The 24,607-nt window shown below is 46.1% G+C and overlaps 1 protein-coding gene across 1 annotated transcript in view; it reads left to right on the top strand.

The window, feature by feature from the left end:
- LOC120949116 (midnolin homolog) overlaps positions 1-24,607 on the top strand; it is a 90,512-nt gene that overhangs the window by 29,046 nt on the left and 36,859 nt on the right. Inside the window, exon 3 of the mRNA XM_049607288.1 lies at positions 7,583-7,700. The gene's annotated coding sequence lies outside the window, so the exon portion shown is untranslated. The remainder of the gene's footprint in view (positions 1-7,582; positions 7,701-24,607) is intronic.

Here is a 24,607-nt window from a genome sequence, read left to right as displayed (position 1 = left end):
GGTTTTGCTTGCTGTTGGTAGAATCACCGCTCATTATGGAATGCGTGTGGGTTCACCTGCCCCCTTACCATGGGGGGGGTACAATGAGGAAAGGTAAAAAACAAGAACGCTAATTTCCTCTTTGTATTCTGATGAGTTTAATTAATGAACCACAACATCGTTTAATGCATAATTATGCAGGGCATCGTTATGAAATTGCGGGTACCGGCGAATGAACGCGGGCTGCTGAGCTGCCATTGACAGTGAAAGGCGTGATTTGTTATGGTGGTTACATTTCTTTTTCCCCCCAGTGCTTTTTTGCACTGTCTGGTAGTTTTCTTTTGTGTTTTTATTTTTGTTCCTTCGCTTTACATTTATTTATGCTGCCATAGATCTCGTAATAGCTTGTGGACGCCTGTTGCTTACACTTCACTGTGGGGAGTTTTCCTTTTTATTGGGGTACGACAAAACAACAGGTACGTTTTTCTCAGTATCTATTTCCCAATTTTCATGTGCCTTTTTTTGCGGAATCCATCGCGTTGTACACCAAAACGCGCATGATGAGAAAATTGCGTGACCAAATTCAACCGCCTCGACGAGTTAAACTTGTTCAAGCGCACATTGGCACAAAGAGAGCGAAAGAAAGAGAGAGAATGAGAGACTTTAGCAAGCAAAAAAGTAGAGGCATAAAAAACTGCTCTGAATGCTTCAGGCACATCGCGGTACGGTTGAGTAATTATTGGGCGATTTATTCACATCGTTTTGTGATTGAAAAATCCACCAAAGCCCGACCGGGAAAACAATCGATTGGGCAGATTTCCGGCACCGGTTCCCCATTGTGACACGAAAGTGATGTTGAAACGTACGTGCACAACGCACAATGTCAAATGAATAAAGTGTCACCTGATTATTTGCGTCTGGGCTTTTCTCTTTTTGGCTGCGTTGTGTTTTTCCTCACGCTTCGTACCTTTATTCAGGGCTTTTCTCCAACGCTAGCAGCCGAATGAAACGTGAGCACTTCAAGCTGTCTGAAACGAGCCTGTCAGCAGCATATCTTGCCGGCGCTACTGTACCATTGCGAGGATGGTGGGTTTTGTGGAAAACAGGGCGTAATAATTCGGCCTCAATATTTGGGAAACAGTTGTTTCCGAAGAAATCTGATGTCACACAAGCGGTAGCCACTGTCGCTTGAAGGGCAGAACATCATCGGATGCTGATTGACGTACGCCGAAATTGGTACAACGATGCAGGTTGTAGAGGGCTAATAGGGTAAGTGAGCTTTCCTAAGAGACAAATTGAAAGTGGAAAAGAGGCAGAAAAGATGATGGTTAACATGAACATTGTAATAGCACACAACATGAAGCCATCAAACAAGAGGATAAGCGCCATTTCGGTGCAGGATGAATTTCATTTCCTGTGGGGCAATGACAACTTCTTAAAAGCAGCCTATTTTTTTGCAACATGCAGCCAGTGCTGCAAACAGTCATGAGTATCACGAGATTTTAACCAACGAAAACAATGAACATATCCGTTATGAACATAGCGATACTCTGAATGACAAGTTTAGCTTAATGCCGGCGCAAGCATTATCATGATTTTTCTGGCTGTGAACAGTGATGACAAATGTCACTGTTTCAGTCATCAACACTCATGACTGAAACGAAGCTCAAATCAGATCACATACGCAACTGAGATGATCAGTGACGATACTCAAACAGTTGGAGAATCAATCACATGCTTGGTTACATTTTGATTAGCACTCAAATTCTGGTCACTTGGTCATGACATTTTTTGTCGGCGATAATCATGACATTCTTGGAATATACTTGGCACGTGAGCCAAGCAACAAAATAAGCTTTCTTTCTCCCTATGTATGTTTTGATTATCTGTCGGGTCAAACAGAGCGAGAAAACATGCTCATGATGTTTCTTGAAACCACTCGCACGCACCGTATTCCTCCCATGACCATCGCGATGATCACCGATTGAAAATGTCGCGACCAAGTGACTGACCAAGAGTTGGTTGCACACAATGTCACCAAGCATGTGATGGTCGCACCAACTGTTTGAGGTTCGCATCTGATTATTACACTAAAGCTAGTGACGCTGACATGATTTTGTTGCAGCCGGAATTTGTTATGACATTATACTGACATGACATGACATTTGTTAGTGGCATTTTGCAAAACTGATCACAGTAAAAAAAAAGTCACATAGTGACTAACCAAGCGATGGTCGCAAAAATGGCATGAAGCATGTATTGGTCATACCAACCGTTCTGAGTATCACCTCTGATTATCACAATTGAGTACGTGACGCTGATATGGATTTTGTATCTGTCAGATTTTTTTCATTTGATTGATAGTGACATTTTGCAGCACTGCTGCTACTGCTGCATAAGTAAGAAGTTGTAATTATTCATCAAGAGCCCTAATTTCTTTTATCAATACTTATCCATCCCAAACACACAACTGAAACTCCATAAATACAAAACAAACAGTTTTATTATCCTGTTGGTCTCCTTTGTTCTACCATTCCCAAATTGAAACAATTCTCCGCCCTGGCAGAAACTGCCATTCATTTCATGCTCCAACCCGTAAACACGGCCATTAACAAACCGAATCAAATCACCATTAAACAACCCCATTTAATGCACATATAATGCACAGTGTGTAGCGCCATGTGCTCCCTTTCCAATTCGCACTTGCGCACCGAAACGAGCCGCAAACGGCTTTTCGCTTATTATCGTTAATTGCATTGACACAGAAGGGACCGTGTGTATGAGTGTGCGTGTGTGTGTCGATAGAACGTGTCTTTGGCAGGCTCGTCCACCGTCCCAAGGGGCTAGTAGAGCCTGAGTGACGCTTACCTTTCCGCGTAAATAAGCAATGGACGAGCCGCTTGAACGGTACTGGCAAGCAAAAAGAACGAGCAACCCCGGTTCACCCGGCACGCGACACACGCTTTGCCGCGCGGGTCAGAGATTTTCGTCACCGGCGGCTGACCTGCACTGGATGGAGAGTGAGTGGGTTTTGCTGCAGCATAAGGGTTGCATTTATTTGTTTTTTTTTTACCGCCCTTCTTTCCACTCCATTTCGTGCACCAGATGGGCAACACCGGTACAGTGTCCGAGAGTGGTTAGTCATCGGTGGTTAGTAAAACCCGCTCCATTGCGGACACAGAACAGAGTGGTGGAAATAATTCTTAAGTCTTTGGACATTTTGTGGCGTCTAGCAAGAACACATGTTGTTTTTTTATTTACTATTACAGTTCAATGGATAAGAACACAAGCTCGCATTAGTGTGTTTGGCTCTACAACTGGCCAATAGGCGGTCTGGTGTCTATCTCATTCGCATAACGCCCTGCACGTGTTCGTGGCTCAGTTGTCGGCAGGTTCGATTTAATTTATTCCAGGCAGCAAATACTTTGTACTTCCCCCCTCCCCTCCCTCTCATTCCCCTCAAACGGTTTTACATTCACCTGGGTGAGGCTCACTGCTTTTTTTGTTTATTAATTTATTGAACGAAAGAATAAAACGCCCGAAACAAAGAGGTCATAATTATTCACCATCGTGCGATCGCACATTGGCGGTGGAATTTTCTTGATAAACTAAACGAAATTTATGATCCTCAAGTCCTAGTTTTGTGTTGCTGTTGTTGCTGGTGCTACTGCAGTGAGCCCAAAGTTTCCCCATGTGTGCTGGTGCGGCAATGCGAACTATTTCTATTTTGCTACTCCGGCTCTCCCCGGCAAAAAAAAGTGTTCACGCTGCGTATGTGACTGTGGGATCGCCAAAGCAAAACAGCATAATTTATCAACGACACACCGCACTTTCAAATGGAGTCATGAATGGAGAGCGGGAGCGAAGAAAAAAACAGAAACAATTCAACTCCATCAGTACCGAATATTGCTTTCCCGTGGCACACAGGGCAAGCATAAGAAGCATGCAAACAAAAAGACACAAGTATGTTCGATGGAGCTAACATACGTGAAATTCGTACGGAAATATGTAGAAACGGTGCCCCTGCCAGCGAGCGAGCCTGTCGTTCTACTAATGGTGACGATTTATTGTGTACATATGAGGGAAAGTCAACGTTTTGCCCATTTTTTTTCTTTGCGGGCAGATAGATAATTACTGGAGTGAGTAGGAAGAAATTAAAAAATAATTTACCCACCCAGTCTATATGCCCCGAATCCCCCTCCCGAGGAAGGTGCGTGAGTGAATGTGTGTTCTGGGGTCTAACAAAAACAAAAACTGAGACAAACTGTAAGAGTAACGCGTAGGTTTGCGACGGTGGCACGCGCTGCTTTGTGCTGTGACGAGTTGTGGCCATAAATAACTGTCAGACGGTTCGTTGCTGCACTGCCAAAGCAGTTCACCTCTTGCACCTCAGCACAGCTCAGCGACAGAGGTTATCGTGCCGGCTCAGGTGAGGACCCGTAATTGGACGGTGCAGTGTAATACCAGTTCCTATTCCTAAGCCGGTGACATCCAACCTGGGACACACAGTTTTTTTCAATGTATGCCCAGCTGATGTGGACAAATTTGAGGATTAATTCTCAATTAGCCATTCCGGGGGCCCAACACCAAACACCTTACGGTCGCGAGATGGCCAATTATCCAATTTGGAGACAGGCTCCCCAGGTGAGTTATGTTGATTTCCGCGCAATCGGACAGCAGCGCTCCAGTGGAGAGCGTTTCCGAATTTAGAAAACCGGTAGCTGAAGTACCGCTGCAAACAGCCTTACACAGGTTCGGTGAGGAGAGGCCTTTACCGCTGCAGGGGCAGACCGTGCAGTCAACAAACGACCTTCGCTGTGCAGCTCGCTGTGCAACGGGGCCGCCTCCATAGTTGGAGTGTTTGGGTCGATCTGCATCTTGTTTGGATGTTTGTACCGTTGAAGACCACCGAGAGATGACATCAGCTGCACACGATGCGCTGTCAAGCGACGAAGATTGATGGGGTAGCGCAGCAGCTGCTGTGAAGTGTGCTCAATACTGTGGAGAGTTTTATTTAAGACTTTGTTTAAACGGTACTTCTAGATGTTGGAGCTTTCATCGAGACATTCCGATCGATTTAAGCTCTTTTTACTGTTTTTCCCCAACAGAAGAAGTTAGCATACGTTGGTATTGAGTGTAAGTACACCCGCCACACTGATCACACTTTCATTCCACGTAGCATACACTTCAAAAGCTACCACAAAAAAGGGGAAATGGTTCATCGATTCACCCCCACCCAACAAAAAAAAGAGAAGCTTTTCGTAATGAAATTTTAGAAATTCAATCCAATATTCACTCGCTTTTCCGCCCTTACCATGCGTGTGCGTGTGTGGGTATAGAGCGTTCGCCCGGGCGTAGAACAGAGAGTTTCGCCCATCGCACGCCCATCAATTTATTTCGGGCATAACTTCACCACAATCGAAAGGAAAGCCAATGCGAGGAAGCGGCCATATTCTGATCAACTTTCTTCAATCACGCAAACGGCAAGCTGACTGGTGTCGGCAAGGCAAGTAACGTCACGCTGGGGGAGGGTTGCTGCGTCAAAGCTGACGTGTGGGGACGCCTGCTGCTGCAGCGGAGAAGCAAGTGGAGTGGAGGCGTTCATTTCTTTAAAGAACTTTGCTCGCACACACAGCTGGCCAGCCTGGTATGCCTTCCCACGATCCAATTTCTATCATCCGATACTCGGAAAATCATTTGCTGCTGCCCTGCCAGAATGGGGGGTAGCATATTCCCGCAGCCGGTCGGAAAAACAAACCTCGGAGGTTTCACATCCTTCTAGTACTTTAACATTGTACACGCTTGAGGAAAAAAAAGGAGAAAAAGGATGTTGGTAGCGAGAAATTTCTTCAAAGTGTTGTTTTTTGTGCTCATTCACTCACTCTGTTGCTGTTGGACTGTTTTCCCCATTCTTCTTGCCACCTAGCTTCCAACCTAGCCGCGTACAAATTGGTTTCTGCAAAGTTAAACACATATCAACGCGTGTGTATGTGTATGACGCTTGTCAGCAAGAGGGAAAAAAGGGGTTTGGTTCACATTCTCTATCTAATGTGCTTCTACAAAGTGTATTTGTTGTGAGATAACCCTGAAATGCTTTCACTTTTCCGTTTCCGTTTCACTCTCAATGTTCACGCACACAGCCCACAGTGGAAGCAAACAGCGAAACAGCGGTAAAGCGACCAGAACGTTAATGCCTCTCGATGCTGCCACTCAGCAAAAGGCGTGGTGGTGGCGGCGACGACGAGATGCGGAATAGAAAAACACATCGTCAATCTAACTTTTCCCTCAATTAAAGCTTTATCGGTTGTGGGATGGTTTGTATGCGGCACGTGGTTCGGTCCAAGCTGGGGCTGGCTGACTGGCTGACTGATTGCTTTCTACACCTCTGGCCGGTTTGGTGTGTCGCGCGGAATGGATTTGTTTTTGCACCACCTGTCGAGCTTCGTTGGGTGCGAGAGAGAGAGAGAGAGAGAGAAAGAGAGAGAGAGAGAGAGAATGGGGCGGAACCGAACGGAAGCTTAAGGAATCATTTCCATTATTGCCAATTGTTGGCTTGTCCCGCCGTTTTGAGGCTCCTTCAACGGGAGCTTTTGACGGTCCAACGGTTGACGCGTACGCGTGGCAGTACTTGATGGCAGTGATTGGTGTTTTATTCTGTTTTTGTCTTGCTGCAGCGGAGAATTGTTTCAAAAGGACAAACTGGGAAGGAAAATAAGTTTCAAGTAGGGAAGCACTCCATTAGTGTGGGAAGAGCTTGCAAGAAGTTGATTGAAGATTTAACTCTCGCAGCAAGCAAAACAATAAAACACACTGAACAATCTGTGATGAAGGAAGTGTTAGTTGTTTTTGCTTATAAGTGTTGTGCTGTTGAATGCTTTGAAAATTGATTGATAAAAAGCACTCCTCAATTGGACAATTAAGAGGTGGATTTTTCAATCAAATTAAAATAATATTGTTGCTTCACCTTAACGATCGTGTAAACTTGAAACGTGTTGAGCAACAATAAAACTCAAATGTAAATGCGGCTTACCACGTGATTATGGTTGGCCAACGCTCGGCAAACAACCTTCCCTTTTCCTTCTGTTTTTCACCTATTGCCCTTTCCTTTCCCTGTGTAACACAGTTCAACACGTTGTTACACAAGGGGGGGGGGGGGATGGGCGAAAAAAGAATCCTCCCCACCCGGGCGCTCTTTATGGTAAATAGCAGACTTATTTTCGACTTACTTCCATCAGCTAAGTTTGTTCCTTCACACTCGCCGCCACCGCTGTGAGGGCGCTTGAGGCTCCATTGGTTGACATTAAGCAAACAGAGCAAACTAAATTAGAACGCCTCTCACAATGCGCTGGAACTTTTGCACCAGCCGGCCGGAGCTTCCCGGAGCTCGTCACATTTTCGCTTCGCCCTGCATCGTCATCTATTTTGGCACCTCACATAATAGGGGCTAACTTCACGCGCGAGGGTTTCCCGTTCACGCGGCGGTCTTCTCAAGCCACCCAGCCAGCCACCAGTTAAGAGACTTTCATTTTACGTAATGCACTTTTCCTCATCAAACGCTAGTGGTAGCATTTCTCTTACAAAGTTTGTTTCCTTCTCGTTACAGATTTCGTTAGCCGTGTCCTGCAGCTCACAGGCAGGGGTAGTAGTGGAGAACGGTGACGGCGACGGCGACACTTTTCCCAGCGTGAACCATTTTCTCCGCTCCGGTGATTTGACGAAAGGTAAGCAAGTGTCACATACTTTTACTTTTCGGGCGTATTTGTACGTGTGTGTGTGTGTGAGAGAGTGGAAAGAAGAAGGAATTCATGCGCTTTCCCTTTGGGATGTGATGATGCTGGTATTGTTGGTGTACCGTATTATAATAACAAAAAAATTGGAGCTAGATAGAGAGATGAAGAACCTCATGCAAGTTTGAATTAAAAGAATTCAGATGGCAAAAACAAGACAAATCATTTCCCAAAATTGAATCCATGGATAATGATTTGTGCTAGAAGACATTCTTTCTCCTCCGCTGAAGCGTCGCCCTTGGCTGAATGCTTCACGAATGAGCGGAGCCCGCTCCCGAGGGTGTCTGTGTGTGGCGAATAATGGCAAATGGCATATCATTAATTCGAATCAAAAGCGGTAAATAAAAGCAACCGAAGCATAAATGTTGGCATGCGAACGATCCACTCATGTGAGGCGCAACGACCCGCCAAGCGGGCAGAGCGAATGTCATAAAAATCATCACCTACCTTACTTCCACCTTCTCCACTAACACACCTTATGTCCCTCCCTGCAATCTCCGTTCGCAAACGTTGTGCAAAAACACGACACAACCACAGGAGAACGCATTCCTCCTGGATGAGTGATTACTAAAATCGTGCCAATGAAAGCAAAGCACCAGCTCCGCTTGACTTTCCTTTCTACGCTTGTTTTTGTGTGAAGGTGCGAAAAGCAAAAACCTCCCAGACACTGACAAAATATGACAACCATCATGCCCATCATCATCACCATATCGCGCGTCCCGTTCCTTCAGCGACACGTGGTGGATGATGAGCTTCAAAAAAAAAAAGGAACCAAGGACTTTCCACACCACCGTGACGGAGCGACCCGCCCCGGGGATGACAGTTCCTTGAAGGTGTTGCCCCATTTGCTGTTACGTGTCGGAGACGGCACGCAATCTGCCTTTTGAATGCTGAAGAACCCGGCTGTTGACAACGGAACCATTTGCACACCGACCGGCGCTGAAATTCCATAGAAACAGAGAATCACCCGGCCCGGGAAATTTGGGTAAGGGAAGATGGGGAAGATTATTCTAGCGTGTGTTTTAGTTACGCGGAAAGCGCCAGAATGTGTGGTGGGCGGGAAAAATCACGACAAATCTTAATGGTGCAAAAGGTGCCGTTTTTGCCTCATCATCCGTTTATGCTTGCTGAAAGGTGTGAAAGAGTATTTTTTCAGAGCGTTTTTCTACGCGCTTCAGTGCGTTACTGTGACAATTAAGCCGCTGAAGGTTGTGACATGCTAATGTACGTGATGTGAAGAGAATTCATTATTTTTCGTATCCTTTTTTCGATTGTGCCTGGGGGAGATGGGGAATTGTGTGGATTGTACGATTTTTAGTTAAATGGAATCAAGCGAACGTTTTAATTTGAGGTATCAGAGTGGCAGATTGTGATCGTTAGTTTGTGTTTTGTGCTTCTATTTTGAGCAATGAGCTATGGGAATAATTTGCTAAAAATCTTTTATGTGTTTAAGATTGATTTCATGGCGAGCTTTTTCATCGAAATGCTATGAAATTAAACAATTTTCCATTTCATACTTGGACCTCTAGGAACAGTATCCTTTTTGACCTCGTTTTTCAACCTAACCTAATATAAAAGGGTTCCTTCTAATTGTGATAGCATAATCGTAATTGAATTTGCAATTGATTATGCGCTTCAGAAGAGACCACAGCATTAATTTTAAGCGCTTCTTTTACACGTGCAATTATCCAACAAATATACAAAAGAAAATACCTCACCAAACCACGCGTGTCAAACACGCTCCGGAACTGCACTCTTTCCGGCGCAGAGAAAAAGCTTAGGGAGTGTCGCAGCTATTATGATTAATTTTCTCATCCACAACTGTCAGCCGATGCGACAATGTGTCACGTAGTTTGTGCGCAAACGGCAAAAGACGCTCGTCGCGTGAAACATAAACTCCTCGGTTACAGGAAACTCCCGCCATCTAGCTGGATAGAGCTTTTGCCTGAGCTTGCTGATCCAGCTCGGGACGACTGCCGGGGTGGGTGTGTTTTTCCTTCATCCTCGACGTTTGTCTCATTTGACTGCTGACTTAGAGTAATGGTGGCTGACGGGTACCACGTCCTGGACCATCTTCTCCTCCGTTGCATAAATGAACATATCGCGGTCATTAATCTCGTGTGTTCCCTCGCACGCTGCGGGCCGTACGCTTTCTTCCTTGTTTAGTGAAATACACCTTCTGTTACAACCCCCTCCTTGGAGACTCATTTCAGCGCTGTTCCCACCATTGCGCCCTTAACCTTAATGGTGAAGGTGTGCACGGTGGTTGTGAAGCTTGCGTGCGTGACAGCAACCGAGAGAACCTCACCTAGGAAAAATGACTCCCTACGTTCCTGGAACGCTTTCACCCAAGCACCGGGGCCATTCTACAGAAACATTACCTGAAACCGACCTGCAGCCCCCGGGGTGACTACACGCTGGAGTAAGTCGTCTTCTTGGACGATCCTTCAAACCGGTCCGTCCGTGAAATGTTTATTTCCCTGCCCACCGGTACCACACACCGGTGGTCCGCCTAAAAATAAGAAGACGGATCGATTAAGGAAATTATGTCCCGCGGTGCCTATTCACCTTCTCCGTACACCTTCTTTATGGAGTTTTTGGGCGTTGGGTTTCTTGCACACGACACGAGCTTCTGCACCACACAACTAATGTACCACATTCAACAGGATATTACACTCGCTCACGGAAAGATAAGACGCTGTGTGTGTGTGTGTGAGCGAAGGTGTTTGAAGGAATTTTCCAACCTATCTTTGCCGAGGACACCTCCTTGTACTCACCGGTGCCTGTTTTTTATTCCGAGAAAAACTTCAATCAACATTAATTGAGTTTAGTTTCGGTAACGGCGCCCTCTGGCGGGAAAACAAACCAAGCGCCAAAGCACACTAAGGCCCTTGTGTCTGTGTTTTTCCGTCGAAAATTTGATCAAAATAACTCGATTTGGAGAGAGAGATTTCGGGTGTTGAAACTGGCTGTGAGACCGTCTCCGTGTCCGGCCGTTCCGAAAAAAGGCCTCAAGATAGATAGGGCATGGCGTTAACGGATTTGTTTTCGAGCGCTTTGTATTTTGAATGTTTCGTTTCGTTTGTGTGTCTGTGTGTCTGTGTGTTGATGGGAATGTAGACGGTTATCGCTTCGTAGCCCAGCTTACTTCCGCTGAACAAATCGTACAAACAGAGGTTCAATTAAGGCAATGTATCTGTCTAGCATCCGATATCCAAAAAACAGAAGGAATGAGATAGTTTATCTAGAGCCATTTTGTTCACATCTTCCTCTCTGCTCTTTCCCTGTGTTACAACCCGCACTGGGGGGTGTTCACGTAAGAATGTCCTTTTGTTAGCACCGGAAAGTAACGGCCACGTGCGGATTAGTTGCCGTTTTCTTATTCCGTGCTTTATCACACGAGCAAACTCAATTTCCGGCCCGATGTAGTATCATGATTTCGTACCGTACCGCTTGGCCACGATGATTGCTTTAGTTTGGGTTTTTACACTCGTATCCATTAAAAAAAAGGGTACACGGGATCCTTTCCGGGTGCTCTGTAACCCGTACAAGCGATGCGATTAGTACTATCTGAGAAATAGAGGCTTTCACCTGAGGCCGTGGGACCTTTTTGTGCTGAAATGAATCCATTCCACCTTTTGGATACAGTTTGATGTGTGGCTCTATTTCCCGTACAGTCGTACATCATAATGAAGTTGTAGGATAATTTAAACTCTAAATAGAAAACAAAACAAAAAACTAAACCTCACTTTTTTGTTTGGTTATTTTGGACACAAAGTGGAGCGCTTTTGATTGTATCCTCCAAACAAAAAAAGGGACTAAAGTTAAGTTTCAGCAACAACTTTTTTGTCCGCTACGGTTGTGCCGTCCCAGCCCATGACTTTTAAACCTGTTTATGATTTTTGGAGCTACGAAAAAAACGGTACAAAAATCTAACGACAATTTCTACTCCCTCTGGAGCTGGCCAAGTAAATGCTTGGCTTGTGACTCCTGTTCTATCCCGAAACAACCCCGCCAGGTACAATGGTAATAAACTACGGCATGATTTGAAAGGCGTCCAAGCCAAGTGAGGACGGGATTTGCACATCATCATCAGCAGCAGGTCGTCATCGGGAGCGCAAAATGGCGCTATATGAACTGGGCTGGTCCTTCCCGAAAAAGAAAACCGACCCCTTACCTTTGAAGTAGAAAAGCTCGGTGGTGGTGGTGGTGGTGGATGGCGGAAAAGGTTAACACAGTGTCCGGCAGTTACCGGTTACCACATTAAGGATTTATGAGCTCACCCACTCACCGGTTGTTTTCCTCGTTATTATTTTATTTCGTCTCCATCCTGTCGTGGCTATTTGCTATTTCACATCCCCGAGCTAGAAGGGACGGTAGCAGCAGCAGCAGCAACAACAGCAGAAAAAAGGAGCAACAACTTGAAGGGAAACTTCTTTCCGCACTCTTTTCCGGTTCCACTAAGCTATGTGGTGGTGATGATGGCGGTGGTTGTGTATGTATGTCGACAGGAAGATGGTAAAGCGGTAGCGGAAATCCTCCCTTTTTTTGCTCCTGCAACCATTACCGACGTACAGCAGCAACAAGCGCACAAAGCACTTTATGAGACCTTCACCGAGTGAGACAGAGAATGCGAAAGCTAAACACATCGGCAAACAAAACTTACACCAAAAACCCCCCCACGCACCGGGTTTTCCGCCCCAACAACTGGTGGAATTTTGAAGGAAATGGGAAAAAGTGTTAACCCAATCCCAGGAATTGCCAAAGAAAAAAAAGGGAGAGTTTGTGACAAACCGACGCAGAAAAGCCACATCCTTGTTTCCGCTTACCCATCCGTTTATGTATACCCACCGGTAGAAGGAGCGGAGAGAGAGCGGCCAACACTGGTAAAAGGCAACAACTCGTTAGCTTTCCCCCCGACTCCCTGGTTATGCCTTCCGGGGGAGCTGTGCAACTGTGCTTCACCGCGCTCTAGTCGGCGGGAAAGGATGAGGCATCATTCAATTGCGCCTCAACGGTGCCAGCTTCCGGCGGAACCTTGGCACGGGCAAAGTGTAAAAGTGTCGTAAATTAAATTGAATAATCGCAGCAAAACCGAACCGAAGCGAGGGCGACGACCGGGAGTTACAATTTTCCATTTGCAATTCCAAACCTTCGATGGATTATTGGTTTTGCAAAATGTCACTCCCTGTGTGTTAGTGTCTGAGTGTGTGTGTGTGTCTACCATGGGAATTCACTTTACGCTTTACCTCAACCTCAATTACGAGTTTATCCGCAAATAGGCTTTGAAAGGGGTTTTTTTTGTGTGTGTGGGGCAAGATCAACTACTTCTCCGTTCTGCCTGTGTCCTGCCTCACCACTATATATAAATTCCAATTTAACTTTTTCTACCAATTTGATAACATGGTCCGGTCACAGGAAACCTTTCCCCTTACCACTGGCATGGACACTTCGGTGGGTCGTGTAATAGAGTTGATGCAAACGTCGGATAATAAATTGTGGCACATCCGGCCACTACTCCCGCCGAACCGGGAAAGTTATATAGTGTGTCCAAGGACGAAAGATATTTCGCGTGTAGATTTGAAAAGTTTTTCCCCATTTCGCCTCCACTGCCATTTGCTGGCTGTGTAGTGTGACTGTGTGACAGAATGGACGAAAAAAGGGCTCACCGACCACCGAGGGCAGAAGGTTAGAGGTGGCGAAACGGGGTTCCGGAAAAACAGGACACGCTTTGCATGGTTTGTTATAATTAAAATTCTCCCACTCTGCTGCTAAACCCATCCGCCCTGTGTGTGTGTGTGTGTGTTTGTTACGTTAGGGTGTGACTTTAATAGAACTGTCATGTGGCAGAGCAACATCAGCAACAGAAAAGTGATCCAATCTGCGGGTGAAAAGTGTAACGAAAGAAGACGCTGCAAAAAAGAGCTTGTGTTAGCTTTCGCCGCAATCAAGATGCTTGCCAAAAAACGCCCCGGGAATGGCTTTCCACACTCCCGTGACAACAAAAAAAACTGTGACTCATCAGTATGCCCTTCCCAGTTCCTCAGTACGTCTGGACGCCCAAATGACTAACAAGCTTTCCCGTTGTGTGTTGGACTCACAAATGGGTGCAATAAAAATATCAAGGGCAATAAAATTGCTCTACCGCTGCTCTATTAGGGGTGGAATTTCATCGGTTGGGGAACCTACGAGCTGACAAAAATCCTGTCATCCTGTGTGGTGTCCTGTCCCAGGTGTTCCAGGCTGCTGCGCAAGGCGGCTGCACACATGTACATAGAAAAAAACACCACCCGAGTGCGTCAGGTACGTTACATCGTAAAGGCAAATAAAACGGTTGTGCAGTTTTGTCCTCAGTCTCCTGTGGCGGAACGTGGTGGCGGCGGTGGTGAACGGCACACTCGGCTAGTTGATAGTGCTGGCGCATTATCATTACCACAGACGCAGGTGTGCACGTGTTTACTGCACTGGCACAGAGGGAATGGTTCGGTTGCTGTGGGTTGTACCGGCACGATGCCCGGTCTATCTAATTAATTCATCTGCTGGGGGTGCTAGTGTGTGTGTGTGTTTGAGCCAGTGTTGACTGCTCTGCAGAGACTCGTACCCGTTTGTGAACAACACACAGATATACGAACACACTAAAGCGTTCTCGCCGGATGCGTCCCGTAGCTGGAGCGGCATGGTGGTAGTAATATATTCTGCTTTAAACCATACTTTTCATCATAAATTTGATTTATTATTAAATTGCTTTGCGTATCACACGCAGCTGAGTAGGGATGCTGGTGGAAGCGTGAATGGAACGCGTTAGGATAATAGTATTTCCGTACTGAGTTGGTGGTTATTTGGTGGTTTATTAAGGTTTACAGCTAACACGCAGCATTTAAATTCTGATTGTCATTTATTGTGTGTTTAATATGGTTCTTTCATGAAAAAAATATTATTATACCGATATGTTTTGCAGAAGAACGTGCGAATATGCACACTTGTAGTGTCATAAAAATACGGCAGAGGTCGCTAGATGCAAAGACGGTTAGTAACTGTGTTCTTTATACGAAGAGCATGTCTATAATTGTTTTAAGTGAACTCAAATATCATTGCATTTAATAGTAATGAAGGCATCAAGAAGTAGTTCCATTAAAATACTACAGATGGCGCTCTAAAAGAAAACACTAAAACATGCACTTTCAGCCGCATTACAAGTATTCCATTTCAAAGTATAAACATCCATTCTTATTAAACGAAGAGCGTTTCTCATACCACTGACTGAGCGGCAGACGATTTATCATAATATCTGACCAATTCACTCGAGAGAGCATCCACCTTCTCAACGGGGCTGGAAAATCAACACCTCCTTCAGAACTTCAAACACTCCGTTACACTCTCCCTCACTCAGCGCGTATGTCAACGACCTTCGTAATGCGCTTAACCAACCGCAGACAGTAAGAGGCAGTCGTGTCCAGCAACCGATCGCACCGCTCCGCCGGCAGGTTGATCTTCATTCCGATCGCACCCAAAGACTAATGACAGCAATCACTCATCGCCCAACGAGCGAATGTCTGTGATTTGCATATTAAAGGTACGCTTCTACCCCGTACCCAGCCCAACGATCATCATCATCATTTGCACCGGCCACGCCATGGCACCCCGATGCTCTGATGCACCACGGACTAATGCAGCAAAATCAGCGCGTCTAGCGATGTCTCTTCACAGGGGGCTATCGATTACAAGTAAGTCCAATGACCGCGCGCGGGTTTGAAAGCGACCAGACTGTTCTATGTTCCACGATTATTCAAAAGGCTGTCATTTTGTGGGGCTTTATCATGGGCGCATGAAGATAATAGCGGGATCCTCACTCGGGGGAAGGATCGTCTCCGTAGATTGTTGTGGTGGCCGTTTGCAGACATAGGAATAGCCCGTCCACCAACGACTATTTGTTGGCGTGATCTTCACTACACGTCCACTCGTTCGTTTCTTTCTGTGCTCTTGCTCCGTCTGCATACACTGAGGTTTCTAGGGGGCATTGCACCATCAACCAGCTCAACCACAGAAGGGATAATATTAATATATTACAATAATCAACCTACATGATTCTGAGGGACGCAAACAGACAGAGAAAGAGAGAAGCAAACGGCCAGCTGGCCGCAGACGAGCCTGTGTGGTCGTTAATTACGGATGCGGTACGGTTGCGTCACATCCCGGCACGGCCCAGCAAAAGCAAACGAGAGCAAATTACGTTATCATTCCCCGCTCTGTTGTGCTATTTTTATCAACATCTACCACAAACACGACTTCTTCTCGCACAATAATCGCGCACCGCCTTTCCGGCACAATGCGTCGGGAAGGTTTAGACCTACAAATAGACGCCCTTTCATGTCGCTCGTACCGCCGTATCGGGGTATGGAAATAGAAGAAAGAGTATTATCTTCCTGCTGGGAGCTCGCGTTGACGACTCGGTACATGAGAAGGGCCACTTCACTCTTTATTGGAGCTGGAAACGCCTTCCCACTGGATCCTTTTCTTCCATTCCGCAGGTATTTGAGAAGGTACACGAAGCCAACCCATTTTTGGAGGTTTCCATTTCGGGCGCGCGCTGCAAGACACTCCAGCATGTAGTGTCGGTGTCGCGTCAATAGCATTTGCATAACATTGGACGCCCTTCGACACCTTCAATGGGTGCTTTTATTTTCTTTCCTCCATTGGTTTTTTTTGCTGATGTACTGTACTGGTGCTCTCTTAGAAGAATATCCTATAAAGTGATTCGAGAGGGCGTACTGTTGGCTGTGGGAAGCTGGCAATGGAGACGCAGCTGATGGGAGAAGAAAAGAGCTAAGCTCCGGCACGACGACGACACGTTCAACCGGTTCCCTCCCATCGCTCGGTGGTAAAGACACATCGCAGCGTTTACGCAAACGATCCAATTTTCCCATCGATCTGCACCGAGGCGGATCGTGCAGAGCTGGGGTTTGCAGAGATGGGGCATAACGAAGAACGGGGTAGCAAGCACCAAACACTCAACGCAACCATTTGAACGACTGCATCATCTCGCACGCTCAGCTCTATGGGTGCTCTATGGTGGCTACGGCGGGAGGCTGGGCGTTGATTAGATTTTTCCCATTCCGGAGCAATGCCGGGCCGGCCTTTCAGGCGCTCACGGTCACACATCTTCCGATCACGATTTTGAACTGCCCCGTTTATGGTGTGTGGCAGCAACACCAGGGGGTTGGCGCTTCGGCACTCGTCCGCTTCCTGCGTGCTTTGTCCGATCGGTCACGTTCTTCCGATCGCGAGTTCGAAGATCCTCCCAGGGTGGTGGATGGCCGCTTTGGTGATGATGATGGTGAAGATGCGGTTGGTGTTGATGATAGTTGTTAGAAGGTTTAGAGGAGAAGGTCAACCCAAAAAAGAGTCTAAAGGAGACCTTCAACCGTCCAGGGAAGACTGTGGCTCTTGGAAATGGAAAACTGTGAAGACAGCACACAAAATGCTGCGTTTTTTGAGCGGCTTTCAACAAGCCTTCAGGCGGGGCGTTCCCAAACGTGCAATTCGCGTGCTACAGTTCAATTAGACGGCTCGGAGCCTCCGGAAGGGTACGGCCGGTTTGAAGTGTAATGGGTTTGCAGCTGTCTAGAGGAAGTTTGACCATTGTTGGAACACACGGACGTGGCACTACTAGATTGATCCAATCCGGTGGATTGCCGCAAGAGGATTACAGTTTAGCAAGGGAAGTAAACGAATGGGAATAGGCAAGAAGAAACGTTCGTTGAAGTTAAGCGAATCCCTACACTTTCCTTTCCAAGGCTACGGGCACTATGGGCAATGAAAGTGGGTTATGCCAACAGGGGAGATGTTGTGTACAAGTTATATTTCCCATACTGTTTGAACACTAGGGTGTTTCTGAGGTTCAAGTTATTTTTGCTCCATAACTAAAGGCCAAAAAGATGCTCTGGATTTGATAATGCAAACCAAATTCAAATTCAATCACACACAAACTGCTCACAACCTTCGTTGTTCCTCCGCAAACGATTCAAAGCTGGTGGTTCTGAAATCTTGCAAAAAATCACCTCAAACGTTGTCTATTTTGGTTTAAAAAACACCCACACAACAGTTCAATTCCCAACTCACATATCGTTCCCTTACATATTCATGCATTCATGAAAGCAAAACTTTGCCCTGATTTATTTAGCACAATTGCAAAACAGGGATTTCACACAATCCCATTTTTCCCATGGTGCGATTTTCCACCTTTCCGCAGCCAAACCAAAGCTCATCAACAGCAGAATGCTAATCCTGGTCCATCCTTGCGATGCAAACTGGGCAAGGCACTACCATCACCACCACCACTACCACCCAAGCTGTACAATACTCGCGAGGTTTTTTCACTATTTTTCCTGCACCTCATGTGCTGCAGCCTGCCAGGGTGGAAGATCCTTCACCTGCTGCAACGGGTTACAATTCCAAGGCTACTCCCGCACGTCCCACAACGGTTTCGATGTGTACGGTGCTTGTTCTCCATCTGGCCGCTTGTTTTGTTGCGGGAATGGGTTTTTCGCGGAAAAAACTTTTCCCCCATTTTCACATCATAACTAACCTTCGGCGGAGTGGTCTGTGGAAGGTTCGCTCTCCGTGGCGCTGCATGAGCAGGAGAGTTTTAATCAATTTAAGTTGGCCTCCAACCTGCTCCATCCCACTGTGGTGGACTGTGGAGGCCCTGTGTCGATGCCGGCTGAAACTCTTTCGCTCTCTGACCACAAGACGTGGCGCTCGCCCTTTGCTGTTCCCACAGACCAAAGAACGGGCGAGTAAAAGTTGTTGTTTTCAATGCAGCGATTACTTTTCCCTGTGGTGTGAAGGGTTTTTTTCTTTTTTCCTCCCTTTTTTGTGTTGTACTTCCTTTTGCACCCTTTTAGCAATCGGCATTCCGTTCGAATGGGATTCAAATGCATTCAGGTGTATGGGATGCGGGTGAGCGTTCAAGGAGCGTAGGTGTGTGTGTGTGTGTGTGTATGTGTGTATAGATTGATGGAAAACTGCAACCACATGCTGTCGAACTTGCCACAGGTGCTGCCACTTTAGCGAGGAGGAAACCAACCCCCAACGAGTAGAGTGAAAATGTGAAAAATGCACAAGAAAAAACACAACCACAGCAATGGGAAAACTTTACAAAATCATTCTTCGCAGAAAAAGGGAAATGAGAAGGAGACGAAACGGAGCCGCAGGTACACCGTGGTGTCCAAAACCTTCCACGCGGTTTTTCTCGCGAAACAGTTTGCTGTGCGCGTGCTTGCGGGGTGGCAAAAGGAAGCAAGGCGAACGGAACGGAAACAGCAACGAAACAACAGCCACAAATCTGCAAGGGTGAGAAAGGTTAATGGGAAAAGTTCTCGTGTGTAGCAATCGTGCTGTGTTGTCTGTCGGTTTGATAGCCCAATAGGCATTGCTTCGTTTTGTTTTGTTTTGCTACGCCCTACGCCAGCGGTTTTGCAGTTTTTGGGGGTGTAAAGTCATGAAGCCACAATTGACGGAGCAGCCAACACTTGAATAAACAATTGATCACATAGTGCGATAAACAATGTGCACACTGGCCCTGTGTGTAGGGAAAACCACAGGAAAAGCTTAGTGTAAAGCTATCAGTGTACAAAACGATACAAATGGCACCCAGCAGAACCCCAATCTGAGGGCCGGAGGAAACAAACTCAGAGCAGTACGGAACTGTTATGATGTAATCGTAAGCGCGGAAAACTTTGCGCGATTGCATAAAATCGGCAAACAAATGGGATGGTAAATGGCGATGATGATACTGCCATTGCGCTTAAGAAATAACATCATTAAATTAAATTGCGATTGCAAACGATAGGTAGAATGTGTTACCTTAGCTTTGGATAATGGGGTTTGCACGATTTTGTTGTTTGTGAGGAGGAAAGGATTTTTCGATAGAGCTTTAAAAAAACGGATGCGATTTGAACGCTGTAGTGCACTCAAACAAGAGAAAATGTACATGTTTTGACATTTTGAAGGAACAAATAACTCAGAACTAAACAAAATTCATCAATAGCTCAATTAAATATCAAAACTGTTTTAAAAATAAATCAATTTGATACAAATTCCATCGAAATATGGTTGAAGCTACTTACTGACTAACGCTATAAGTGACACATTGATAAACAAAACAACGCCATCTATTGCATTTTTCCTTTCCCTACGCAAAACTTGTTCTAATCTACTTACTCACATCCAATTTTGAACTCTTTTTTTATCGCCTTAATGTCGGCACCAAAAAATGCATATTGTTCGTTTTAGTCAAATATCAAACTCATTGTTCTATTTCCCCGGCCTGCACGAACCATTCGCGAACCAATGTTTGATCAAACCCTTTGCCAAAGCTTTTGCCCTCTCTTTATCATCTCCCGCCAATCCTTCTTTCTCCCTTCTTTGTCCATTTTAATTCCATTTCAAACAATCCAGCCTCAGCCTTAAAAAAAAGCTTAAAAGGCTAACGGGTTACCATTTTCCGCAACAAAAGCTTTTGCGATTTCAGCATGCAAACGGTCTTTTTTTGGTTGGTTTTTATCCCACTTTTGGCGTATCGCTTCGAAAATGTCCCTCCCGTTCACATGTGGCGTTCTCTCAATGAAAATTTAACGTTCATTCTACAATGGTGACGCTTTTAAGCAAAGAAGCAAAGGACCAAAAAAAAAAACCCAAACTCCCCTTATCATTCCTACAGACGTAAAAGAAAAGCGAACAAACACACACACACTCACTGTGTGAAGTGTATGAAGTCAACGGGGCAGGAGTGTTTTCGCCGCGTGGGTTAAGCTTTCTGCTTCCTCGACACTATCGCTTCTTTCACCAACAAAAGGGCACACACAAAATCCACCGCAAGGTTCGTTACGGAACAATGGCGTTCATTATGCTAAAAGTATTGTGCGGTGCTGCTGCTGCTGCTGCTGCTGCTGCTGCACTCCCCGACACGACACTCCGTGTGGGCATGCAAGAGCGCAATGCACTTGAACTCCAGCGATCGAAAAGGACGCTCCGGGCTCCCTTTACCATCAACAGAGTGGACCATTTCGGAGGGTAGGATGATCGTGTAAGAGGGACTTGGGCAGGCTTTCTACGTGTTTTGGGGGAGTGGATTGCTGAGATGCACCTGAGTTGAGGTGCGAATGGAATGCAGAGACAAGCTCACCTCTGTCGACAAACGAACTAATCAGCATACGAATGTTTCTATCGCAGCACTCGGAACTCTCGGTTGAAGAACTGGACCGAGGACACACACGCCGGGTATCCGATTGCGATGGGATGGTGTGTGCATCCGTTTGTTGCAACCACTTATGACAGAGCCACACAGCATGCCGTTTTTACAACTCGCCGTGGTGTTCAGCATTGCGCTACATTTCCCCGCCAAAAAAGTGTTATAAAGGTCCATTTTTTGTTGCTTCGAAAAGATAGTACACGTTAGTACCGTCCATTCTGTGCCGAGCCGGTGTATGCCGGGCACAACCTGAGATTAGTTTTGTTTGATCACCAAAGTTACCATTGTCGCATGTCGTGCGGTGGGTACGTGCGAGACTCACTCAAAAAGCGCTCACACACAACAGCTGACAGTTTTGTGAATTCAATTCCACCATGCTCGACCCAGCATGCGCACATGCGTAAACTTTGTCAGCCACATGCACCACGATGAGAGAACGTTGACGCTGCCAGCAGTTGATGGGGACAATTGTACACACGCCGAGCCATGCAAACAAAAGAGCATCATAGCCCGCCTGTCCTAATCCGTGTGCATGTGTGTAAAAACAATAGCCGTGAACATGGTTTCGTCCGCCCGCTGGTTTGTCGCATAAACTTGCATGCATGCACGTTTCCGTGCACCGGCTGGCGACTATTACACTTACTCTATTATGCCAATTTTCTCCCAAGATCGGTTGTAGCGGGGAGGGGAGGGGGGGTACTTTTGGAAATGGATTTCATTAACGAACACCAAGCGGGACATTCCTCCCACCTTCTGCTGGCCGTGCGAAAAACCTCCGACCGGGTGAGAAACTACCAGGCAGGCAGGCAGACAGACAGTAGCTACATAGACACCACCCAAAACCCTTTTCCAGCGGACAGGGCAGACAGAGGCATGTCTTCCCGTGTGCATGTCAACCGTGTCGCGGCGTGTCTTTTGCTGGGCGCAAGGTGTAAAACGCGACCGCGATGATTGCCTTTGTGTGCTTTGGTGTGCCCTTTGTCTTCGGGGCAGCATTTGAGATGGCGGTGGACCTTTGTGTGTTGTGATTTTCACACATGTGCTGAACATGTATGAGCGGACGCTGTAAGATAATGGGGTTAGATGTAACCCTGTGCGCGTCAGCTGCTGTTGAACGATTACTTTGCTACCGTGCTTTTAGCTTTTGTGTTTGGTGTTATGGGCATTGGTTTGTTTAGGTTGAGCAGGGAACAGGCGTAAAATAGCACAGATTGAGCATTTGCTCTGTTAAGCATCTGATACGGAGGCAAATAAAAGATCCGGCTACAAAGCGTTTGATGAGATCGGGTGTGACACGAGTCATTACGAGCGATTTGCTTAGGTAATGATGTTGTTGGAAGCAGTTGCTTAAGGCACATTGAAGCATGATTGCTTTGGCAAATATTACATTTTGACGATTTTGATGTTTTCAATTTGATTTTTTATAGCATTTTGAGTTGAAAAGCCTAAAAGTGAATCGAATTTAACCCAAATAGCCAACATTACTTAAGCAGCCAATTTTGGCAAGCTAAAGATCGCCGCTTGATTTTGCCTTTTTGCAGCAGATGAACACCATCAAAGTTCCGGGTGGTCCTTCTAAATAGCGCCTAAGCAGCTTCCTTATGCCAGAGTGCAACTTTAAATGCTCTTAAATTTCATATAATTTAACATATTTTACTAAAAACTCACAATCACTTCACTCAACATTCCTTCTTCAATTTACTTATCTAACTAGTGCAGCAGCAATGAGATGATTGACGGCACCAGTCTTTGACACTTTGACAAGAGCCGCCTCGTATCGATGTCATGCATTAAAAAGCACGATTTTTTGTTAAACAGCTGCAAATCAGCTATAAAGTACGAGCTATTTGGGTATCCTACATATTTTATTACTTCCGATTTTTGACCTAAAACTTGTTAAAATATCAAATTATTTTTACATTCAACACCACAATCTTGAAATGAAGTATGCTGGAAATTGTTTTGTCTTCTTAAAATCCTAAATTGATTTCAATAATTTGCTACAACGCAATCGTCAAACACTCATACAACGAAACTCCTTCAGCATTACATTCCCCTCCCTTCAACATTGAAACCAATTAGCCAGGTTCTGCAATCACGGTTGCCTGCACAGCGGTGCACTATCGCTGGTACCACTGCTGGAAGCGCAACGACCACCAAAGCCACAGAAAGACATACTGCTGGCGTCAAACTAATTCACTGTGCCGCCAGGCACATCGCACGAGCTGTTCAACATAATTGCGCTCACTATTTATTCATTTGCTAACGCAAACCTCGTTGCCCCGTTTCGTGCAATGATCGTCACTCAAACCACACCAAAAAAAAAAACAGGACCCAAATGGAATCGTTTTCCACATCTTCCTGTCGAGAACAATTAATTGTCTGTGCAGGCAGTTTTTTTTTTTATTTTACTTTCAGTCCATTGGCTATCCGACTCTCCGCATTTGGTTGCATCGCCGAGCATATCACCCTTGCACCACGATTGCACCACAGCGGATGGTGTCGGAGACAGCGAACCCCTTCGGGTGAACTGGACCGCTCGGTCGGTTCTTTGTCGCAATGCGTTCATTCTGATGATTCGCGTCCGCATCGTAAATTCTCTACCACCCACCCAACATGCGCCGAATGTTTTCATCTAACCAATGTTCCCACAGAACACACCCGACTCCCATCACGGTGGTGTAATTTCGAACCTCGTTCACCCGGACACGGGTACTTCACGGGAAGGTGTAGCATCTTTTTCTGACCGCTCGACGCTTAGCGTTACGTGTCGATCACTCTAAGCTGCAGCATTTGTAACGCAATCCGAACCAATCGGTCAACCGAAACAATCGAAAAGCAAACAGTTAGGGGGCGGGCTCGAAATACCCGTGTGGGGTATCACCATGTCCAAACACAGCTCTGATTGTGTTTTGTGTGTGCCAAACGGAAAAAGCACCGAGCCAATGAGCCCTCCCTCAGTGTCAATTTTGTGACAACATTCGGTGGATAAAAGGGCTAATTTAAGGTTTAATTTGCTATCGCTTTGACGGCACTGTTTAGCTACATTGCGTTCACTATGTTGCTACGCCAGGGAGCGCAAACAAGCACACATGGCGCAAGGGGCCTGAGCGTGCTGATGTAACAAGCGCACTCGTTCAATGCGTTCGTTCGCTCCGGTATCGCAAAATGGTGTAAATTTGGGCACAAACAAGATCGATCGGTCGGTGGGGAAGGGTAAACAAATTTCACATCGCCAATTTGTTCTACACGTCACGCCAGCCGTATCAAGCTGTAGGTGCGTAACTGACGTAGCCCCGGCGAGGAAAAGGCACCCACTTGAGACGATAATCGGGTCGGCGCCTGCAAGGAGATTGTAACATTGGAACCTCACCTCGTCCCTTTTGCAGGCTCCCAATTGCCAAGCTAACTCGGTTAATCAAATCAATCGATCACAACAAGCTTCCAACTTGCCCCCCGAAAAATGAACCACAAGGGCATAGCTGTGGAGGGTCGTTCGCGCGATTCTGCCGTTGGGGAAGGAGTAACATTCCACTCCACGCCGGCGAGGTTAAGCCCCGCTAACGAGATTAGCTGCTACGTCAAAATA

Source organism: Anopheles coluzzii, chromosome 2 (genome assembly GCF_943734685.1).
Source record: "Anopheles coluzzii chromosome 2, AcolN3, whole genome shotgun sequence".
In the NCBI taxonomy this organism is placed as follows: domain Eukaryota; kingdom Metazoa; phylum Arthropoda; class Insecta; order Diptera; family Culicidae; genus Anopheles; species Anopheles coluzzii.
The sequence above is the reverse complement of the archived record's forward strand: the minus strand, read 5'-3'. Positions and strand labels throughout refer to the sequence as shown.